The sequence below is a fragment of the Panthera uncia genome, chromosome A2, assembly GCF_023721935.1.
Source record: "Panthera uncia isolate 11264 chromosome A2, Puncia_PCG_1.0, whole genome shotgun sequence".
Taxonomy (NCBI): domain Eukaryota; kingdom Metazoa; phylum Chordata; class Mammalia; order Carnivora; family Felidae; genus Panthera; species Panthera uncia.
Window position 1 is genome coordinate 133,931,722 of NC_064816.1, and position 16,797 is coordinate 133,948,518.

Genomic DNA, 16,797 nt, shown 5'->3' on the forward strand with positions numbered 1-16,797 from the left:
AAATTTTACATATAACCACGGGCTCACAGTCCTGGACCCATCTCCCTTCAGGCCCGTTCCAGCCTTCATGGGAAGCCTCCACAGAGGATGTGAGCCAGGTGAGGGGCTCCAGGCTGAGGAGGCGGCCTCCATTTTGAACAGAGTTTAGATCTTGGGGTGGTATTGAAAACTAAGAAAGTAGAGGACAGGAAAGCAGGGATGTTTACTAAATGCTTTCATAGAGGAAACCACAGCACCAAGTATAGCTGAACCAAAAACCACATTTTCCAGGGCCAGATGCCTAGGTCACAAGGCAGTCCTGTTAGGGCCCTGTCACGCCTCTGAGTCCCAAAACCAAAAGATATTTGGAGGGAAATATGGAGGCCTCAGTTGCTCTTTACCTGAAAGGAAGGGAAGGAGAAAGGAGATGTCAAAACCTCCTCTGGAAGCCTGTAACTAGCTTACTACATGATTTTCACCTTCAGAAATGAAATCTCTGACAGGAAGGTAGATTATTTGTTCATATGCTCCTCACTAAGGGAGATTTTAGGGCATCCTTCTGGAATAGAGGAAGGATGGAGGCAGCTGATATTTTAATGCACAAAATCTAACTATAGTTGGGAACTGGAAGAAGTGTATGTTTTGGTTTGTTTGTTTGTTTTAACCAATCCATCCATCAACCAATTTTTCAACACACATTTATTGAGCAACTGCTATGTGCCATGCATTATGCTAAGTTCTTGGGATAAAAGAGACCTGCACCTTAAGAAACTTCTAGCCCATAGAGAGAGTCTCTATATAAACAGATAAGTGCTAAAATAGGTCAAGTGATTAAGCAGTTGTCTGTACAAGGTACTATGGGAACACAAAGGAGTGGTCGAATCTATCTGTGGGTGGATGGGAGAGAGAAAGGGAATGTAGTCATTTATTTAAAAAATTTTTTTAATGTTTATTTATCTTTGAGACAGAGAGAGACAGAGCATGAACAGCGGAGGGTCAGAGAGAGAGGGAGACACAGAATCGGAAGCAGGCTCCAGGCTCCGAGCTGTCAGCACAGAGCCCGACGTGGGGCTTGAACTCACAGACTGTGAGATTATGACCTGAGCTGAAGTCGGACGCTTAACCGACTGAGCCACCCAGGCGCCCTGGGAATGTAGTCATTTAAAATATAGCTTTAAATTCTTTGATATTCTTCCCGTTGAGAGGTGGGGTCTATACCTCTCCCCTTGAACCTGGGCAGTTTTGTGCTTGCCTTGACCAACAGAGCACGGTGTAAATGGAGTTATGTAACTTCTGAGTCTAGTCTTAAAAAGCCAGGAGGCTTCCTCCTGTTTCTTTTGTAACGTCTCCATACACTCCCTTTTGTTACACTTCCTCTCGGAACCAATTGCCATTTAGTAAGAAGACTAAACCACTTGGAGAGGCCACATGCAGGCTTTCTGTTTCCTACTGAACCCAGCTTTGGCCTCATTGAGTCCCATCACTGGAAATGCACATGAATAAGCCTTCAGATGATCCAGACTGAGCCACCTGTATCTCTCTTAGTTGAACCTCAGTCTTAAACAAAAGCAAACCATCTGTGCTGTTTGTGCCCTGTCAAAATATCCTGCAATACGTGACAACATGGATTAACCTTGAGGACATTATGCTGAGTAAAACAGGCCAGTCACCAACAGGCAAATATTGCAGGATTCCACCTACATGAGGCATCTAATCTAGTCAGATCCACAGAATGAAAGAGTGGAATGGTGGTCGCCGAGGGATGCAAGGAGGAGGATCTACAGAGTTACTAATCCATGGGCACAAAGGTCCAGGTAAATAGGGTGAACAAGCCCTGGAGATCTGTTGTACAACATCAGATGTAATGTATAGTTAACAATAATGTATTGTACACTCACGATTTTGTTAAGAGGGTAGATCTCATTTTAAATGTTCTTACCACAATAAAACAAACCGTATTTAAAAAATAAAATCAAGTATATTAAAGAAAAAAGAAATTTCTGACTTGTGGAATCCAGGAGCCTCATAAAATTGTGGCTGTTTTACGCCACTAAGTTTATGGCTGTTTGTTGCAGCAATAGATTATCAGAACAGGAGAATTTCAGGGAAGGCTTTATAGAATACATAACACTTCAATGAAACATGATCACTCCTACAGACTTTCGTGTTAAAGCAGGGTAAAAATCTCAATTCTATGATGAAATAACTGTGCCATTTAGGTAAATTCTAAATTTTTTTTTTTTAAGTAGGCGTCACACCCAGCACTGGGCCCAATGCTGGGCTTGAACGCAGAACCCTGAGATCAAGACCTGAGCTAAGATCAACAGTTGGATGCTTAACCAACTGAGCCACCCACGCGCCCCTGTAATGGATTTGTTGTAAGTGTTATGAGATCATGATTGACAGTGTTCTTTTACACTGTTGGCACAAAGTAGGCAATAAATCAGTGCTTAACTTAAAACATGTGAGCAGAAGTAGTAAAAGCAAAACACAATTCATTGTACTGGTGTGGTATCCAGCATTCTAGTTAGGGTAAGCTCATGACGTGGTTTGCCTAGAACAATTCTCATTTATTCCTGGTTGTCCTGATATCCTTTCTATTTTAGCATATATCTTACATTTTGTGGGGTTATTTATTTATTTTTAAAATGAAGTATTGACACTAATAGCTGCATTAAAATAAGCTGGGGTGGATTTGGTAGACTTCATGCTGTAATTCCAGGTTCTGGTGTGCAGGGAGCAGAATTCTTACTTCAGCTTGGGCTTAAATCAGAAGATTTCTTTTCCCATCTCTTTCCAGAACACAATGATTGCTTTCCTTTCAAGGACAGCATGAGAGATACTCACTAACAGAATAAAGTGTGTTAGGGGGTAAGCAACATAGAACAGGTAACTCCTTCCGGTGTAGAGTGGTATGGAAAAAATATTCAAAGCTTCTGCCTCTGCTGGCCACATGGCAAATGAGCCCACGGAGCCACAGCCTCTGCTTTAGTCTTTGAGATCTACAAACCCACGAAACGCTTTAGACTTTGAGATCTACAAACCCACGAAGCTACGCATCTGTAGCATTACTGGGAACCATGGGGAACTATAAATTAGATGTGACCGAAGTACTTGGCAGAAAAGGAGCCTGGGCAGTCATTCTGCAGGGTCTATGAGTGACCTGAATGTTCTTCCTACAGTGTTTTTAGTCTTTTATTATGTAGGATATAACAGTATTTATTTATAATATTGTGTAATATATATAACATAATAAATATAAAACTATATTTTGGGGTTAGTCTCTTGAATTTTGTAATAAACCCTTTCAACAGCAATGCACTAAAAAAAGTTTGATGATGTTTACTGTCTAAACATGGAAACTATAGTGATATCACTGAAAAACAAATATATGCTTCAGATACATTAGCATCTACTTGAAAGGTGGGACTAGGTAGTTATTTTAGGAAGACTGTAAATAACTTCATTAAAAATCGCATGAGTCTTTTAATTAATTTCACTCATTTCTGATTTCCATTATTTTTAAGCATGTACAAAAAATAAAACAATAGGAATTAAGGTGTTGGCCCCATCAGAACTTTTCAAACACTTAAATAAAGCCTGTTTTACATCTGTGACATCAGATGCTTCAAACAGAAAGTCAGGTAAATTAATTCTAATGGTTTGATTTTTTTAAGTTTTATTATTATTTAAGTAATCTCTACACCCCACGTGGGGCTCGAACTCACAACCCCAAGATCAAGAATCACATGCTCTTCCAACTGAGCCAGCCAGGCTCCCCTCCCACCATTCAAGTTTTTAATTCGACTCAAGGAACCAATGAAATACTTTTAAATTGTCATTGAGTTGAAAGTGACACATCTGATGCTACCATGACTGGTACTATAGAGTAATCAAAGGTTTAGCATTGGACAAATTATATGTGTTAACATGATAACACAATACCATATTTGTGGAGAATAAAGTCATGGTACAAACAATGTTGTCATTAAAGTAGGAAATTTATGGAGCAGAAATACCTGGAACTAATTGCCATGAACATTCAACTCATAGTTGTCTCTAAATAAGTATCTATATTGTATTACACAAAACCTATAGTTGATGAAATTTACCCATTTTTATATATGCACAATCAAATAACTGAAGTATAAACTTCTTGTGACAAGGTTAATGTTGAATGAGAAAAACATGTCATGATAGAAGGACATGTTTTCTTTTTAGCTGCCCTTAGGTTTTTGAAATGTTGACCTTTGATGATCCACCTTATAAATATCCTTTAATATTTTATAAAGGTATCAAATTTTTATAAAATGAGTACTTTCAATTTTTTTTTAACATTCTGTTCAAAATCTATTGTAAACACTTAATCCAATTATTTAATGGATAGAGGGCTATGAATTCCATTTCCTCACCCTCCCCAAACTCTCAGTTCTGTCTTTTCAGCTGGGCAAGTCTGCTAGCCTCTGGGTTGGGGTCCCCTCCTCTGGAAACCCTGTGGGTAGCAAGCTGGGACAACTGTTGGCTTACCTCATTTGTTCCCGGATCCTTCTCCTGCCCACCTGTTGTCCAGTGTCCGAAATCTGTTGTTGCATATATTTTGTCCATTTTAAGATTGCTTGAGAGGGTAAATCCAGTCATTATTACTTTATCAAGGCTAGAAACAGAAATCCCTGAAAATGGATTGTGAATAGAATCATTACTTATGTCCACCAATATAACATTGAGTGATCAGTCAGTAAATAAATATTGCAGATGGTATATACTTTGTTATTTTTATGTTTCCTTATACTCACAAACATGTATCAGCTTGGATGAAAAGTTATCTGGTAACTAATTCTAGTATTTTAACAATATTTGTTGATGTTCAGTACTAAATTCACTCATAAAATTTTGGATTATATGTTTTAATTTAAATAAAATTAGAAAGTGTGTCAACACCTTAATTTCCTTCACATGCATTAATTAATGAGCCCATTGATTAAACTTTGAAATAACACTATATAATTATCTCTGATTAAACAAAGCTTTCAAAATCTAAGAGGATTCTGTCAAAAGCCTGGCACTGAGGCAGAATTCAGGATTCCGTGTTATTTTTTTAAACCTGATGTGTAAAAATTTCAGTTAAATATATACTAATCAGTTTATTTCACTAATATATATGCTTGCTACATTCCTCTTGTTTTCCTCTGTTATTTTTTTCATCCTGTTCCTCTTATTCCCCTTCACATAAATTTGATATATATCCTTGAGATCTTTGAATCTTGATAAACATGTAGTATTTTAAGTATATATTTATTTTTAATTTACATTAATGGCTTTGTACCATAACATTAAATCTCTTTTTTACATTTCCATGCCATATATCTTAAGGTCTATCCATGTGACTATATTTATATATCTGATCCTTCGTTTTGAGTTGCTACCTAGTGTATCCATTGCACTTTATTATACAGTGCTCTAGGGATGGACACCATCATTGCCTCAAACTCTCAACTATGCAAATAAATTGATGATCATCCTTGCTCACTACCCTCACTGACATGTGTGGGGATTTCTCTGTGATATAAATGCAAGAATGGGTTTGCCGGATCATAAGTTCTCTGAGTAATGCAGGTTATTATTATTTTTTAAGTTTGTTTCTTTTTGAGAGCCAGAGAAAGAGAGCAGAGGAGGTGCAGAGAGAGGGAGACAGAATCCCAAGCAGTCTCCATGCTATCATCGCAGAGCCCAATGTGGGGCTCAAATTCACAGAACTGTGAGATCGTGGACTGAGCCAAAATCAAGAGTCGGATGCTTAACCGACTGAGCCACCCAGGTGCCCTGTAGGTTATTACTCTTGAAATTTATACCCAAGTATATTATCACTAGCAATATTCTCCACATAATTCTCCACATTTGGTATTTTTGTAATTTATGCTTTACCAATCTGATAGGTATAAAATAGGTCAGTATTATTTCAGTGTTCATTAATATGATTACCAGTAGGTTTAAGCCTCTGTTTTCCCTTCTTTTTCTAACTGATTTATACATGTTTCCTATGTATTTAGAGATAAAATCTTTTTATTGGTTTAGGTCTGGCTATATTCTTTCAGTTTTCTGTTTTATATTAAGCTCACCTAACCTTAATATTGATACAATGAAATATGGCCCCTTTCACTTCATTATTTATGCATTTTCAGAAGCTCTCCTGTACTCCTGGTTCATAAAAATATCTCTTACATTTTTAAAAAAATCTTCTTTAAGTTTTAACTTTCCCAGTTTGGTCTTTGACTCTTGTGGTATTCACTTTTGAATACCCATGCCTTATTTTATTCCACGTGGTGAGCTATTTTTTCCATTCAGTCTTTATAAACACTTTTTGCACAGTAACCAAGTTCACAATATTTGTCATATGTATGAGGTGATGTTTTCAACCTAATAGTATTTTTTAATACAAGAAGTGGTTATCTCTGTACATTGATAACATTTATAAATTTCTAGGTATTTTTTTAAATGTGTTTGTTAGATATTTGCATATTTTATTAGCTGGGATGATCTTTTGAAACCCACCTGCACAAATGGTGGCAAGTGAGACAGTATTTAGCTACTAATGATTCATAGGGGACACTTGGGTGGCTCAGCTGGTTGAGTGTCAACTTGATTTGATCTTATGGTTCATGAGATCGAGCCCTGCATGGGGCATTGTGCTGACAGCGTGGAGCCTGCTTGGGATTCTTTCTTTCCCTCTGCCCCTCTCCCCACCTTTCGAATTGAATAAATAAACTTAAAAAAAATCTGTTTAAAAACAAAAGAGAAAAAAAGGAAGATGTGTAGGTCCAAAAATGTCAAAGCTTACGGCTTTATGGTTTACTGCAGGGAAAAGGCAACAGCATGAAATAAGACCGTGCATCTCAACCAAAAGCAGCCTCAGGGAAAGGTATCTGAGGAGACTGGGAACAAGTGTAGTTGTCCTCCCTCTGCAGGGCTGTATCAAGATGCACTTTTTCTCTCTGATCAGGAATGTCCAATACGTGCATTTTATACCTCAGAACTAGGAGGTCAAAAGGAGTGTAGGATGGTCACATAGGCATCATTTTTCTCCTTCTTCTTTTTTTTTTCTCAAATTTTTAAATATTTATTTATTTATTTTTGGAGAGACAAAGAGAGAGAGAGAGATTAAGGGAGAGAAAATCCCAAGCAGGCTCCACACTGTCAGCACATTACCTGCTGCACTGTTCAATCTCACAACTGTGAGATCATGACCTGAGCCCACATCAAGAGTCAGATGCCTAACTGACTGAGCCACCGAGGCACCCCTAGACAGAGTAACCAGTGACAGAGTCTTCTGGGGTCTCAACAAGAATAGGCATAAATCATCCATTTCACTATTTACCAAACAATGATGTTGATAAGTTGGTACACACTTTTCCTCAGGTCCATGATTACAAAGCAACACTATTAATCAGTACAATGCATGCCTTGCCTATGGGGTCGGTGCTGTGCAGGTACTTTAGTAAAACAGCTCAAAAGAAACTTGGGAAAACGACTTAAGACAGTAGATGACTTTCTGAAGGCTTCAAGTAACCTCGGCACTGTTCACCCCCACCCACCCCTCCCCAACCTTGCTCCATCGAGTGAAACCAGAAGGGAAGGTAGTAGGTGGAAGCAGATGTCATCAGGACGTCTGTACCAGTAGTATGTGAAGAGAGTAAGGCTGATCAGAGCGGTCAGCCTACAGTCGGCTTGCATCTGAGGCTCAAGTCTTGCCCATGTATCATCATTCTGTTTGTTGTCTTCAGCCACCTCTGCTTTTGCTCAGCTTCACTTTCTTCAAATATAAAAAAAATACACAGGTATGTTTTCCCAAGGTGCTGTGTGTGTGTGTGTGTGTGTGTGTGTTTTAATCTGATGTTTGTGTGTTTATTGGAAGGAATGTTTACATAAAAGTCACACCTGGCTCAACCTTAGAGAAACAGGGAAACCATGGTCTATTTAATCTTGGGAAAATCTATCTAAGCATTTTACAGTTCATGTTTGTTCCTAGGTTCTATTACCCCATATTACATAAGAGTAAAATAGGGCTTGGAGAAGTTAAATGATACGTAACTAGTAAGGAGCAGATCTATTCGTGTGATCTCTGAGCATGAGATGTTTTCCATTCACATGGTATCTGGTGGAGGACACACTTAGTAGAAGAAGCAACGTGAAAAAATATGGAACTATGGAGGAATTTCCAGGAACTCCAGATATTTCTTCATGACTGGAGCTTAGGATGTGTATAAAAGCATGGAATAGGGACCCAAAAGAAAGGACTAGAGGGGAAACGTGGAAACTGAGGGCCTCATAATTGATTCTTCAGGCAAAAAGCAGTCATTGAGTCTTCAGAAATAAGTAACATCCTCAGATTTTAATTTCCAGAAAAATTTTCTAAACTCTCCAAAAGCCCTATGGAAGATAGTGTCAAGGATACAAGCTGAATCGAAGAATTTTTTGATGATGAAAGTGATGATAAGTGTAAACTAAGCCATTAGTAGTGAATATAAAGAACCTGGGGAACTTTGAGATTTTCAAGAGTAAATATACATGAGACTTGGTCCTGAAAGACCCTCGTGGGAGTGTGGGTAAGGAAACAAGAGAAATCAAGAGTGTCTCCAAGGTTTCCTGCTTGGGTAGTTTGGGGGTTGGGTAGTTGGATCATGTGATAGTGATTTCCTGGATTGGAAATATAGAGAAAGGACAGGTATAGGAGAAAAAAAAATGAATTTAAAAAGTCTTGTGTGTATCTATTGTAGGTGTCTGTGGGACAGAAGGTGGAAATTCCCAGGAGACATCTGGATAGATAGTTCTAAATCTCAGTGAAGTCTGTCCTAGAAATATAGATGTGTGTCTAGATCCTACCCTAGACCAACCAAATCAATTTCTGGAAATGGGCCCATATGGTTCCCATTGAATCAGTCTTATATTGGACAACTTGAGAGAGATATATTAAGGAGTATCTAAGAGAGGAGAGGTAGTATATGGCAATATTTTTTTACAATGGGAAGGGGAAGACTAATGAGTTAAGGCTATACAAGGGCTAATCAAATTTTTTTTTTTTAATTTTTTAGTGTTTATTTTTGAGAGAGACAGAGTGCAATTGGGAGAGGGGCCTCTGGAGGGAGACACAGAATCTAGAGCAGGCTCCAGGCTCTGAGCTGTCAGCACAGAGTCTGATGCAGGGCTCGAACTCATGAACCTCAAGATCATGACTTGAGCTGAAGTCGGACACTTAACCGACTGTTTGTTTTTTTTAATTTTTTTAATATTTATTTTTGAGAGAGACAGACAGAGCACAAGTGGGAGAGGGGCAGAGAGAGAGGGAGACACAGAATCTAAAGCATCAAATTCTTACGTTCTTCAGATTAAAAATATTCTATCATAATTTAGTATTTAACTTTGTACACGTTTATTTCATTTTATCTTCTACTAGAGAGATATCTGAACATGATTAAAACATATTTTTTGGAATTTTTTGCTAGAGACCATGGGATCTCCAAAAACAAAATAATTTCTTTAATTCTACAACACATATTTAAATCTCTAATACAAGCAGCCTATTATTGGTAGAGTTGAAAAAAGATGTGGTTGATGTAAAGAGACTTGGCTCTGCTATTTCTTGTTTTGGTTGAATTACTTGCTTGCTTTGGAGTTCATTCGATGAATTTACTGACTAACTACTATGTACATAGCACTCTGCCAGCAGTATAGGGTATCCTGAGATGTATGTAATGCTACCTGTTCTCTTAAAAAGCTTATACTCTAATTGTATACCCTTATACTCTAAGCTTATAAGGAGCTTATCTCTGCATACCCCAGAGATATAAATGACTTGGGCACAATCATATGACAAAGCAGAATAGGATAAGTGCAAAAAAATGGGTGGGGGCGAATACAGGGTTGTTATAAAATTTTAAAGAAGAGAGAAAAAGATGGCAAGGGAAGGGATTGAGTACGTATTATGTGCTCTGTTTCTTTCTAAATAATATACTAGAATTTTAGAACATTCCATCTAAAACCAGCACTGTTTGGTATGAGTTTAATTTTAACTAATTATCATTTTTTTAATGTTTATTTATTTTTGAGAGAGAGACAGGACAGAGAGAGAGTGTGAGCAGGTGGGGGGCAGAGAGAGAGGGAGACACAGAATCTGAAGAAGCAGGCTCCAGGCTCTGAGCTGTCAACACAGAGCCCGCCACGCGGCTCGAACTCACAGACTGCGAGATCATGACCTGAGCCTAAGTTGGATGTTTAGCCAACTGAGCCACCCAGGCGCACCTAATTTTAACTGCTTACTAAATTTAGTTAAATAGGGCCATGTGGTGTGAGGCCTAAAATAAGGCTCAATATTTTGTTTGTCTTCATACCTGGTGGAGCCAGGAGGCCTTTGGTCTAACTGCAAGTTCTCCTCCCCACTCTGCTACTGTGAAGAAGTTCCCTTACTCAAACAACCATCCTTATCAAGAGGACCAGGTGCCCTTTTTGCTTTTCTCTGAGTAGGGATTTCTGCTTGTTCACGCTCTTCCTGAATGCAACCCTGGCCCTATGTGGTGTATGATTCTCTGCTCCCCCAGGCTGTAAGTGTGTGTGACAAATAAACCGCTGTTAATCTCATCTGTCCAGTGTTAGGTGTCTGTATCTGGCCATCTCATAATCCTAGGGTGGGAGTCCTTTCCTCACCAACAGGGTGATTAGGGTATGATTAAAAACAGGTCATGAATAATTAAAAATAATAATCTAACATGAACTTGACAATTTAGCAATTTGCTTAAAAATCTTTAAAATGTCCTTAATTAAAAAACAAAAGCAAATGCAAACAAACAAAAAACTAAGGGTGAACTCCTTAGATATGTAAGAAATTTCCTAATCTTAGTTTGTGCCTACCTCTCCAATATTATTTTTCACAGGAAGAGTCTACCTCCATCCATTCTAACCATTTATATTGTTTTTTAACTCTCTATGTTGTGAAAAATAGCCACGATTTTACTCTTTGTTGTTTCTTCTGTCTGGTAAAACATCTCTCTCATCTCTTATTCAACTCCTAAAAACACAACTCCATATCTCCTCCACAATGAGGCTTTCCTATACACCCCACCAAAAAGCTATGTTTATGACTTCCTTTATATTCTCACTGCACTGTTTACACATCACTAAAGCCCCTATTAATCCACAATGCAATTATTTGTTTATATACTTTTCTCTTTTATTAGCTATAACTAGCTTAAGGATAGGGTTGGTTTTTTTCTTATCAATGCTTATGCTTCCTGGAACTTAACCATAGTGGCTAGCATCAGATGATGGCATTGTTCCAAAATTCTAGTTTAATACATGCTGTTAAAGGAATGAATGTATCATTGTGCAATTGTGTCTAGCCAACATGGATTTTATAGCCACAAAACTCACTATGCAAAGAAACAGTTTGATTTCTGCTTTTCTTTCTTTCCTTAACCCTTCTCAAGATTTGAGTAATGAGAAGCTTAAGTGTCATTCTGGTAAAGGAAACTCAGTTCTTCAACCATCCCATGACATCTGATGACCACCACTGAGTTGCTATGGAATGTGTGATCTTTGGGCATTGGTGTTTATACCTAATATGGTGAGACAATTGCAGTCCCAGTGTGGCCTCACATATGTCCAGTGAATTACTCTGCATTCTCTTCCTCCCCTAATTAGACTCCTCTGCTTTCTGTGTCTTTTGTGCCCTTTTAGGAGCCAAGAGATCGTTGGCTGTTCTCCCTGCCCACCTCTATGTTATGCACACTGAGCCCTTCCTTGGGCACCACACTAATCATTCCTAGAGACTGCTATTCTGACTCCATACTTCTACTCTCTCTGGGTTATACCCAGGAAACAAACCACACTTTCTCTCTGCTTTAGGAATGTCTAAATTTATCTAGAGACTGAGGATTCTCTCTACCATTTTGATCACTCATTTTAAAGTCCCAATCAATTCCATCTTTTTAGGTAAGCATTTCCTAGCGGGAAGAGAACACTGTTCCCATCTGAATGCAAAGGGATCTCTTCTTCTGAACTTCTATTTTATTATCTGGCTATCTAGTTGGCATTTATCACATACAGCTATGAAATAGCATATATATGTATATATTTTTCCCAACTACATTGTATGTTATATATTTGTTTTAGCTTTTCCACGACAGCCTAAGCTTCCCCTCCTTATTTTGGAAAGATTTTTTTAAATAAGTGAAAATTGGGGTGCTGGGGTGGCTCAGTTGGTTAAGTGTCCTTCTCTTCACTTAGGTTCAGGTCATGATCTCAAGGTTCATGGGTTGCAGCCCTGTGTTAGGCTCTGCATTTATAGTCTGGAGTCTGCTTGGGATTCTCTCTCTCTGTCTCTCTCTGCCCCTCCACCACTCACACTCTTTCTCTCTCTTTCTCTCTGTTTCTCAAAATAAATAAAAAAACTTAAAAGAATAAGTGAAAATTGCCCAAGAAATGCCATTATCTTTTAAAAATTACATATACTCTGATTATGGTATATTATTTCTGCGATCCTCTATTGATCTGCCACTGTAAATTTAATATAGTAGCTGTGTAAAGAATGGTTTCCTGGCTAACAAAAAACAGCAAACTTTACACTAAATAATATTTTCATTGCAAGTTAAATTCCACTAGAGCAATGAAAATTTCCAAATACCAAAAACTGTTCTTAGCTCTAGCTATGGCCCACTTATTTCAAACAATACTTAATATAATAGCATTCTAGTATGACAATAGAATTGAAACAATCCCTTAGAGTTCATGCTAATTAGGTTTGCAGATGGCTTTAAGTCTTTTCAATTTTTTTCTTATTTAAATTTAAACACAATGGGGAAATGGATTAGATACTGCATGCCAGTTAACTCAGCTACATTGTAAAAGAAGTACAATATCACATTATACATGTCATCTATCCACGGGCTTACTCAACTGTAGGAAAATGGTCTAATGTGTTGTCAAACACGATCAAACTAAAATATTTAATCCAAGCAATTCAATATTTGATGAGCAATAAAAAAATGACATGTGTTTGTCTAACGAAAGACCTAAATGCCTGGACAAACAGATATATTTCTAGAAATATAAAGGTTTTGTTTTTCTTTGGTTCAGATTGTGCCAAGTAGGAACAGTGTCTCCATTACTGTGAACATTTTATTATCATGTCTCAACAGGAGTGCTCTGGTTGAGAAAGCACTTTTCATTCTAAGTTTCTTGTCCCTTCCGGGCTCTAAGTTTCCTATTCTTACTTTCAAAGCAAAACTGATTTTTTTTTCCCTCTTGAAATGTTTGATAAAATTTCTATGTGCCCAATTTTGAGTTACTGGAGCATAAAAACGGTAATTTTTTTCCATCAGATAGGCAATTTTTCAGGTGCTCTGGGGACAGTTCACTTAAGATTTTTTTGAAAAGACAGACATTGTTCAGAATATAATTATTCAAGAGAAACAAATTCATCAGAAGTAAGACCACTGAAATAAATGAGTGGCAGATTGAAAGTTGGAAGGTGTATAGAATCTGAAACACGAAAAATAGCTTTGTTATAAACAGCTGAATCAAGGAGTTCTCTTCTTTAGTATGTGGAAGAGGATTAGCGACGGGCGGCCTGTGGCTGGGCAGTTATTCCACTTCCAATATGGGCTTTTCTATATCCTCAATATCCTTGGGCCCGAGTCCTGCCTTTGGGCAAACTCTCATGTCAGAAGAAACAGTAAAATAGGGTACAAAGAGTTAAGAATGTTTCTCCAGACTCAGTGCCCGCTCCTTGACTTCCTTTCAGTATGTCTCAGAAAGTCCCGAGTACATGGTGCTGTTCGTAGAGATTTGTCACCGTCCCATATCACAGCGGGGTCTTGGTGTGTTGCCTTTCCTTTCCTTCCCTAATTCTGTTTTTGCCCTGAGATTCCAGCAATTGAGATTATCCAAAAGAGTAACTTATTTTTTGTATTTAAAAATGTTTTATTAATTTATTTTTTTTTGAGAGAGTGTGAGAGTGTGCGCAAGCAGGGGAGAGGTAGACAGAGGGAGAGAGAGAATCCTAAGCAGGCTCCATGCTGTCAGCGCAAGAGTAACATTTTTTTAAATCACTTTATTGATGTATGATTGACATGATGTACATATACAATTCTGTCATGTACTTATTTATTTATTTATTTATTTAAAGTTTATTTGAGAGAGAGAGAGTGCACACACGCGTGTGCACAAGTAGGGGAGGGGCAGCGAGAGAGGGGGAGATAATCACAAGCAGGCTCGCACCATCAGCGCTGAGCCGGATGGGGGGGCTTGAGCTCAGGAGCTGTGAGATGGTGACCTGGCTGAAACCAAGAGCCAGATGCTCAACCAACTGCACGACCCAGGAGCCTCTTTCTGTCTTTTAAAAAGAAGCATAGAGCCATCATTTTGTCCCTGAAGTTAAGACCTCATGGAAGGAGAAGCAATCTAGCCTATTGTACAAAGCATTTAAGACTTGGGTTTGAATCCTCGCTCTGTTAGTTTCAGCTACATGATCTTAGGCAAATTCTGTAAGTCTCTCAATAAGGTAGTCTCCTCATCAGCAAAATGAGAGTTTTGCAACTTTGAAGATTGAAGATAATGTATGTAATAACTTGGCGTTCAGTAGCCCCTTCACAAATGCTGCCATTAATGTCACTGAGACCTTGAGCTTCAGAGAGAACTCTGGCAAAAGGGCTTTGGCTTTCTTGAGAGGGAAGTTTGCCTTGATGCCCTTGTATTGTTTGAAAAGTCTCTGCCTTACACAGAATTTACTGATTCATTTGAGACAACGTGTGGCATGATGAAAGCAGCCCCCACTTTGGAATCAGGAGACTTAAGTCTTCACCCTTCTCTTCTGCTAATTATCTCTATAACCCTGAGCAGGTCCCTTAAAATATGTGGGCTACAGTTTCCTCATTTATAATAAAATCAGGTTGGATAGAGGATCCGAAGATCCCTTTAAAATGTTTTGCGGGGCGCCTGGGTGGCGCAGTCGGTTAAGCGTCCGACTTCAGCCAGGTCACGATCTCGCGGTCCGTGAGTTTGAGCCCCGCGTCAGGCTCTGGGCTGATGGCTCGGAGCCTGGAGCCTGTTTCCGATTCTGTGTCTCCCTCTCTCTCTGCCCCTCCCCCGTTCATGCTCTGTCTCTCTCTGTCCCAAAAATAAATAAAAAAACGTTGAAAAAAAAAATTAAAATTTTTTGTGATCCAAAATAAAATGAAATGAAATGAAATGAAATGAAATGAAATGAAATAAAATAAAATAAAATGAGATAAAATAAAATAAAATAATGTTGTGATCCTAACATTCTCTCTCTTGAAGAGCTAAGGGCAGACTATGGGAGGTAGTGACAGCAGATGAGAGTAATTGTGAAAGCAGCTCCCTGAGGTATATAGGTCCAGGACAATCTGAGACAGAGACAGAAAAAGATAATCCCATCGTTAAAACTAAGTTCAAAAAGAGAAACAAAGTCATTGCTCTCTTAATGTATTTTGGAAATTTGGGTTCTCACAGGGTATTTTATAGAGCTCATTGACATTAAAACCCTTGGTGCATGTAAACTACATGTTTCTAAGACTGCTTCTAATGGCATCAAGAGGCCCAAATCTTTGAACCAGAGAGCAATAGATTCAAAGAAGGAAGAAAAGATGTTATGAGTGTAAGAGGGATTCGATTGGTTGGGGTCAAGGTGGTCAATGACACTATTTTTTTCCTTTTGTACTTATGACCTCTACATTAGATGCGTCTATTTTCCGGGAGAGAGATTATCTTCATTATGATTCTGAAACATGTGCAAAGAGCTACTTCAAGCTGAGACAGACTTACCAGAGTCCCTGCTGGGAGATAAAGCATTAAGATATGTGCTGTGATTTCAGCCCTGTAGGACCAAAATGTACTGAGAAATGACTGGTTTCAGACCAGTCCACTACTGCACAAGCTGCCTGCCAAAGAAGCTGTTGCTACCTCAATGAAAATGGATCCGGTTTTCAATTTTCATCTTAAATACTAACATACACAGTACCTATAATGCAGCCAACCTCAGAATATGGCTATGAATGCAACTACCTCCTTTATTTTCTATGTTAGAGCAAATTGCAGAGAATTTGATAACTATGCTATTAAAAAAAAAGGTACATTGCCATAACAGCTGTTGTAAATATTTTGGTCAATTTTTATTGTTGAAATACATTTTTTATTGATGATGATTAGGGGAACATATAAAGCATCAACAAGAAAATAAAAACCACCTGTAATAGAATCTTCCTGAAATAGCTCACGGATAATATTTTATGTACACCCTTTCAGTCTTTTTTTATGTGCATGTATGTAATCTCCCGAATTGGGATAATATTCCTATTAGTTGACACTTAAAAAATAATTAAAACAATATCATGAAAGTTTTCCATGAAAATCTTCTTTGGGAATGCGGTTGTAGGGGTGAGGTAAAGGTGGAGGGGACAAAGAGAAAAAACTGAAAGTGGTGACAGATGAATTGGGAAGTGTTCCTGGGCTGATTCACAAAGTAGCGAGGATCTTACAGGCCATGCTACAGCGGGCCAGGATGTCAGAAATTACCGTGTAGCATGAGCAGGAAGTCATTGATCCCACCTCTCTAAAACAGAGTGAGTGGGAGAGTTGAGCAGGATAACCTGGGATACCCAAGGTTTTATTCTTCCTAAAGGGAGTGCAGTGGAGTAGAGCAAGCACTTTGGACTCAGCCATTTGGGATTCAATTCTGCCATCTGAACCTACCTGATAATGCCACCAAGATAAGTTATGTCATACCTTGGTTTCTTCATCTGTAGAGTGAAGACA

General features: G+C 38.4%; 1 long non-coding RNA gene across 2 annotated transcripts in view; it reads right to left on the reverse strand.

Annotated features, from left to right (window-relative positions):
• LOC125930095 (uncharacterized) overlaps positions 1-16,797 on the reverse strand; it is a 263,475-nt gene that overhangs the window by 27,638 nt on the left and 219,040 nt on the right. For both annotated transcript variants that reach the window (XR_007460061.1, XR_007460060.1), the window contains one exon: positions 4,507-4,649. This is a non-coding gene — a long non-coding RNA (uncharacterized LOC125930095). The remainder of the gene's footprint in view (positions 1-4,506; positions 4,650-16,797) is intronic.